The sequence below is a fragment of the Anolis carolinensis genome, chromosome 2 (genome assembly GCF_035594765.1).
Source record: "Anolis carolinensis isolate JA03-04 chromosome 2, rAnoCar3.1.pri, whole genome shotgun sequence".
Lineage (NCBI taxonomy): Eukaryota > Metazoa > Chordata > Lepidosauria > Squamata > Dactyloidae > Anolis > Anolis carolinensis.
The window spans coordinates 73,807,210-73,815,250 of NC_085842.1; positions in this window are offsets into that span (position 1 = coordinate 73,807,210).

The following is an 8,041-nucleotide window of genomic DNA, read 5'->3' on the forward strand; positions in this document are numbered from 1 at the left end:
AGGGCACAGTCCAACTAAAGCTCAGCCATTGTAAAGGCTCATCGACATGAGCCACTTAATCTGAAACTGGTCTTAAGTAGCAATAATCTAGCCTGGCCCTGGTCCAGTTTAGACCCTCTGGACAGTCACTTTACTTTGGATGTCACTGTTCCCAGAGCTCCAGGGAGCCTCAGAGATCTCCTGGCTGTCCCTGGGCATCATTGATGACACCTGAAAGGGTGCCAGCACAATTAGGGATGGTGAGAGAAGCAATCCTCTCTTCACGGCCACATGGCCCTTTGCTGAAGTCACTAAAGGCACCCGAAGATGACCACTAGTTCTCCAGAGCTCTGTAGCAATTGCATGGCAACAAAAGGGTGACATGGTCCAAATCCATCCCCTTTTCTGTGCAACAGGGAGCACAGGGAAAACAAGATGGCAACATCTGACTGTGTGGACAATAGACCAATTTGAATTATAGCAGGTCCACCTGTATACACTAACCACAGAGGGCAAAACTGCTCTGGAGTTTCAGTGACATCCCAGTACATTCCCTGACCTTCTACTAATACAGGCTAAAACCGGATTAACCCCGCATTATGAACTGGATGTCCCTGGACATTATGTGGAGATACAGGAGTAAGTTCTGTCCTGATGGTGGGATATAGGGCCACTACAGACAAGCCCTGGGACCCACAGATTTCAAATGGATAAATATGAACTCACTAGACTTAAATGTTTATATTGCTGAACTTTGGATTGCATCTTTACTTTGTGAAACAATGGTCTTTCTTACTAAAATTTAGTGTGAATTTTTACCATAAGGCTGGTGCCTGAATTGTTTCTGGGAGATTTACCACATTGTTTAGGCCTGTATGCATTAGATTTATCTATTTGTGCTCTTATTGTTTTGAGAGCTCTCAAAGGACTATAAGCTCCTCAAATATTTAAAGGTGTAAGTTTTAGTGTTCTGTAGTTTCCTGTTTAAACCCAAAAGCTAATTCTTCTAGTTTTCTAGACACACAATTGAAAACCTGGAGTAAATTATACTGTACAGAACATTCCACCAAAGTTGGATCAAATCAAGGAATAGATCTGCTGCAAACATTATACCTTGTTCAATTACTACATATCCTTCAACTATCCTTATTTTGTCGTGATAGTTCTTATTAATGTATTTCACCCCATTATATTAACAACTTTTAAAATATCCCAGATTCTCTTTCCTCATCCCACTTTCCTTCATTGCTTTGTCTTATTTCACTTGCTGCAAACTAAATTCAAAATGCAAATCTGGTTTGCATTAAATTGATTTAACAGAGGGACAGAATCCTGTCCTTCCCAGAAGGGCTAGGCAAAATAAACTGCTGCAGCTTCTCCTAGCTTATATGCTCTTCCTCACTAAATACTTTAGTCACATTGTCCTGATGGAGAGTATAGTGTTACATCCTTGTGAGAACATCAGATGATCTTGGAGATTTGACCGTCGCACCACTGGTCCACATGACACCTGAATGGAATGTGGCAAGCTGATTTGACAATAAAGGAAACAAACGGACAGAGTAAAAACTTTATCACATTGAGAAATACTCTGTTTCTGAATCTTTCTGAAAACAATTCCAAACAGGTCCCATCACATGACGTTCGCCCTATTCCACCAGTAATCTGTTGGAATGCAAAATGTTGCAGAAATAGATATACAGTAGAGTCTCACTTATCCAAGCTAAACGGGCTGGCAGAACCTTGGATAAACAAATATCTTGGATAATGAGGGATTAAGGAAAAAATCTATTAAACATCAAAGTAGGTTATGATTTTACAAATTAAGAACCAAAACATCATGTTATACAACGAATTTGACAGAAAAAGTAGTTCAATATGCAGTAATGTTATGTTGTAAATACTGTATTTACGAATTTAGCACCAAAATATCACAATATATTGAAAACATTGACTACAAAAATGCATTGGATAATCCAGAACCTTGGATAAGTGAGTCTTGGATAAGTGAGACTCTACTGTAATTGTGTTTTTTGATTTATTATGGTTTTATACATTGCTGAAGTATTTTGAGGCTTCCAGGCTACATCAGTGCACAATATTTGGGGGGAGGGGGGAGTGATGTAGGGAGGCGTTCAAATGGATTAGGAGGAGATGAGTCAACGCACAGTATTTTCTAAATGTAAGAATCGCAGTAATTGGGTGTGATGGGGAAAGTATGCATCTCGCATCCAGTCCTAAAAATATGAGATGCATACTGATTAAAATTGAATGTTTCCAAATGTGATAAGGTCTGGGTGTTATCATCTATACAGCAAGTGTTAATGAGTTTCCTTTCCCACCTGTTTTTCTGATGAAGTAAAATTGGATGCCTATACATACAAATGCCTAGGTGGTTGTTTGATCTGAGTTCCAAGGCATCTGCAATGGCCACTCTAGGACAAAATGGCATGGTGGCAGTGTTCAGTATCCTGGGGACTGTTACGTGTTTTACAATGCAGCTGTGCACATAGCTGCTCAGATGTGTGAAAGCTGGCATTTATTGCAAAGTAAGTGAGCATGAAATAGGATTGTAGCCTTTTTGGATTTTTTTTTCTTGACCTACAAAAATTGACAAATAAAAGAACCTGATAATTTCTGCCCTAAAGCAATTCTGACCTTTACTGCATTACATCTAACGTTGAAATTTGTCCATTCCATCAGTAACTACCCGAATAAGGCAGTCTCAAGATGGTTCTGGGAACATTTTGCACTTCAAACAATTTTTAATGGTATTGTTATAGGTGAAAACAATGCTATGATGCATTAAAAAGCAGTTGGATTTTAATCCCATTTAGCTAAAGGTCCCTTTAAAAACATAATTGATTCAATCTGCCCAGTCAATTAAACAGTGTGCCTATTATCTGTCAATTTTGTCTTTGTTCCTTAAATATTCCTCTCTGTAGAATTGCTTGCATGGACAGCTACTTAAAACAGAAAGATGCCATTCAAAATTTAAATGCTAAGAAAGAACTGAACTTATTAAAATTAAAAGATACTGGAGATGCAAAACTTTTTACTACAGACCAGATGAGCTGAAGAGGAACCAAACATAGCCAATTTCACCTTAAACACTCAGGAGACAGTAAATTTCCTTCCGCCTCTTTTATACATCTCTGGAACTGACTTACTAATAAACTTTAATCAACAGACTCTTCCTCAGTGGATGAGAGGCTTGCATTATGATGGTAAGAGACTACAAGTGGAACAAACTACTACAATATTATAGTAGCAAATGCTAGTTTTCCACCAGCTCCATACATCTCACCTGTCAATAGCCAGCATTCAATACACACTGATCATGTTTTTCTATCAATAGGACATAGTCAAAGTATAGTCTCCCCAAGATCTGTGTGTGTGTGACTTTAGGGAGCATTTTCACCTCATTTTTACTCCTCTGTGCCATTTTAGGTTTAGGAGATGACTGGCAAGAACCATGGCAAAATAATCCCACACCCAATACTGGCACAACCCCCCCTTTTGTGGGATAGAATGTGACCATTTAAAGTCTCCTAGCCTTCTACCATTCCTCTCTCCTTTATAGGTTGCTGTTGCTGTTTCCCCCAAAGCAACTTCCACTTTAACGTTGCTGTTCTTGCATCTTTCAAACACATTCTCTGCATCTGTAGGCTTTGGGATTCTACAAAGTCTCTTAGCACTTCTCATTTGGGGGAGGCTATATAAGCATCCAGGAGCCCCTGGTGGTTTAGAGGGCTAAACCGCTGAACTTGCTGACCAAAAGGTTGGCAGTTCGAATCCGGGAGTGGGCTGAGTTCCCGCAGTTAGCCCCAGCTTCTGCCAACCTAGCACTTCAAAAACATGAAATGTGAGTAGATCAATAGATACCACTTTGGTGGGAAGGTAATAGTGCTCTATGCAGTCATGCTGGCCACATGACCTTGGAGGTGTCTACAGACAACACCAGCTCTTCGGCTTAGAAATGGAGATGAGCGCCACTCTCCAGTTGGACATGACTAGACTTAATGTCAGGGGAAAACCTTTACCTTTACTCTTACCTTTACTACACAAACATCTACATACACATATAATATGGAGTATTTCTTGTTGTTATGCACTTGCTCCCAGAGTATTCCAGGCAGCATGGCTACCATACCATAGCTACAATCATACTATATTATTATACTGTTCTCCATAACCTAGGCAACCTATCCTGTACTTCCTGCACTATAAGACCTAGTTAAAGCTTTAGTAGCCAGCTCAAGAGCTATATAATTTAAATTTCAATGAAGGGAAAACTTGTTTCCTAAAAAGTGTCAGGTCACCTGTATTTCTCATCACTGCCTGGTTAGGCTAAACGTTATTTGTCAAGTGTAAGACTTTTGGGGCATTAATGGAATCAAACTGTGACATTATTCAGTTATTTAGACTGAGTAATGTGCCCTTGCATTTTTTAATAGCGCCCTTGTTCTAATTTTGAGTAAATTAGACTGCCACTTGGAAGTCAGTTATACACAAAGCTCTGCATTGTCGTTCCCTCTTTAGTAGAATAAGTGGGGGTGAAAGCATGTTTGTTTTAATTGGTCTCCCAGAAAATATCAGAGGAGGAGGAGGAGGAGGAGAGTAATAAATGGAAGAATTTTAAGGGCACTTCAATTTCTAGGAGTACATGGATAGAAGAAGAAAACAAAATGAAGACAGACTATAGAAAACTGCACACAAGGCTGAGCTTTTTCAGTAATGGGTCTCACTACTGAACCAAGTTGTGAAGTGTAGATTCATTCACGTTTTCTGTGCAAGATATGTTGGACACAGGTCATTGGTAGTCAGACTCAACAATATAATTAACTAGCTGTGCCCAGCCATGAGTTGCTGTGGCTTATGGGAATGTTTTGTTGGCCAGGTGGAATAGCAGTGAATAGCCTTGCAGCCTCAAAGCCTGGTTGCTTTCTTCTTATGGGAATCCTTGTTTGGTGAGCTGGAATACAAAGGAATAGGCTTGCTGCTTGGAAGACTGGGTACTTGCACTGTAGGGGAATTGTTTTTTGGACTGCTGTTTGCTACCTAGGGGAATCTTTGGTTGGTCAGCTTTAATAGTATAGAGTAGTATCGCTGCTTCAAAGCCTGGCCGCCTTCAACCAAGGTTAATCCTTTGCTGGTCTGGTTGAATTGCACTGAATAGCCTTGCAGCTTCAATGCCCGGCTGTGTTATACCTAGGGGAATCCTTGTTTGGCGAGCTGGAGTAGCACCCTTAGTCAAAGAGCTGCTTTGAAGCCTGGCTACTTCCTTTGTAGGGGAATCATTGTTTGGCCAGCTTGAATTGCACTGAATAGTCTTGCAACTTAAAAGCCTGGCCGCTTTCTACCTTGTGGAATCCTTGGTTGCCCGGGTTGAATAGCAATTAATAGTCTTGGTGTGGCAAGTATGAATGCTGCAATGAGTCACCTTGATTAGCATTTAATGGCCTTGCAGCTTCAAAGCCTGGATACATCCTACCTGGGGAAAGCCTTTGTTGGGAGATGTTAGCTGGCCCTGATTGTTTCTGGAATTTCCGTTTTCAGAATATTGCTCTTTATTTACTGTCCTGATTTTAGAGATTATATTGTTCAGTATCATTATACCACAGTAAATATTATATATTTATACGCTTATATCATCTGCTTAGAACTGGATTATATGAGGCCCCTTCTACACGGCTGTATAAAATCCACACTGAACTGGGATATATGGCAGTGTGGACTCGAGAATAAACTCGCCACAGAATAAAACTCCTTGCAGAGTACATGGTTTAATAAAGACAAACTGATCCACCTATTCAGAAAACTGATGGTGAATTTCTCACCTCAAAAGTTGAACCTTTGTTGATTATTGAAACCCAACCGCCTGACGAAGACTCCTGTGAGTCGAAACCGGTTGCAGGTTTGAGTCAAGTTATATGAGAACTGGAGTCTACTCATACGTAATAAAAAAACAGGACATTTACTTACATGAAAAACTTGGCTTCATACTTCAAGAGAAGAACCTCTGGTTTCTACTTCTATGCGATTGGAACAGTCCTGTTTTTTGGATATATGTTATTGTAATATATACATTGAGTTTATTTGGTTATTTTCATATTACCACAAGCAATGGATTTTGGTCTCCACAGGGACTTGATGGCACCATATAATCCAGTTCAAATCAGATAATCTGTATTTTATAGGCAGTGTGGATGAGGCCTAAGTGCACTCTGCCTGTGCCCTGGGCACCATTTTGGCTGAGGGAATTGCTAGGATACGAAGTGGGCAGGGCCTACTGTTCTGAGCCGTTTCTAAAGGGGGAAAACTGCTCTTTCTCATCCTCCAATTTGGGGTTTATTTTTCTAGGTTTTTTGTTTGTTTGAAAGACATAGACTGGATGACTATGTATTTTTTGGCCAAATTTGGTGTGATTTGGTTCAGTGGTTTTGCTGTTAACTCCATAGTAAAACAGCACATTATATATATATATATATATATAGAGAGAGAGAGAGAGAGAGAGAGAGAGAGAGAGAGAGAGAGAGAGAGAGAGAGAGAGAGAGAGAGATTGTTAATATCATGGCCAGGAATTGCAAAAAGTACCCTAAATGCTGCCCCAGTGCCTTAAAAAGACCAGTCCACTGACACTAGGCCTGAGTTTGGGCCGTTCTTATAGAATCATAGAATCATAGAATCATAGAATAGTAGAGTTGGAAGAGACCTCAAGGGCCATCTAGTCCAACCCCCCGCTAAGAAGCAGGAAATCGCATTCAAAGCACCCCCGACAGATGGCCATCCAGCCTCTGCTTAAAAGCCTCCAAAGAAGGAGCCTCCACCACGGCCCGGGGGAGAGAGTTCCACTGCCGAACAGCCCTCACAGTGAGGAAGTTCTTCCTGATGTTCAGGTGGAATCTCCTTTCCTGTAGTTTGAAGCCATTGTTCCGTGTCCTAGTCTGCAGGGCAGCAGAAAATAAGCTTGCTCCCTCCTCCCTATGACTTCCCCTCACATATTTGTACATGGCTATCATGTCTCCTCTCAGCCTTCTCTTCTGCAGGCTAAACATGCCCAGCTCTTTAAGCCTCTCCTCATAGGGCTTGTTCTCCAGACCCTTAATCATTTTAGTTGCCCTCCTCTGGACGCTTTCCAGCTTGTCAGCATCTCCCTTCATCTGCGGTGCCCAAAACTGGACACAGTATTCCAGGTGTGGTCTGACCAAGGCAGAATAGAGGGGGAGCATGACTTCCCTGGATCTAGACGTTATTCCCCTATTGATGCAGGCCAAAATCCCATTGGCTTTTTTAGCTGCCGCATCACATTGTAGGCTCATGTTTAACTTGTTGTCCACGAGGACTCCAAGATCTTTTTCGCACACACTGCTGTCAAGCCAGGCGTCCCCCATTCTGTATCTTTGATTTCCATTTTTTCTGCCGAAGTGAAGTATCTTGCATTTGTCCCTGTTGAACTTCATTTTGTTAGTTTCGGCCCATCTCTCTAGTCTGTCAAGATCGTTTTGAATTCTGCTCCTGCCTTCTGGAGTGTTAGCTATCCCTCCGAGTTTGGTGTCATCTGCAAACTTGATGATCGTGCCTTCTAACCCTTCGTCTAAGTCGTTAATAAAGATGTTGAACAGAACCGGGCCCAGGACGGAGCCCTGCGGCACTCCACTTGTCACTTCTTTCCATGATGAAGACGACGCATTGGTGAGCACCCTTTGGGTTCGTTCGCTTAGCCAATTACAGATCCACCTAACCGTAGTTTTGTCTATCCCACATTTTACTAGTTTGTTTGCCAGAAGGTCGTGGGGGACTTTGTCGAAGGCCTTACTGAAATCTAGATATGCTACATCCACGGCATTCCCTGTATCGACCCAACTCGTAACTCTATCGAAAAAAGAGATCAGATTAGTCTGGCATGACTTGTTTTTGGTAAATCCGTGTTGACTATTAGCAATGACCGCATTTGTTTCTAAGTGTTTGCAGACCACTTCCTTAATGATCTTTTCCAGAATCTTGCCTGGTATTGATGTGAGGCTGACCGGACGGTAATTGTTTGGGTCGTTCTTTTTTC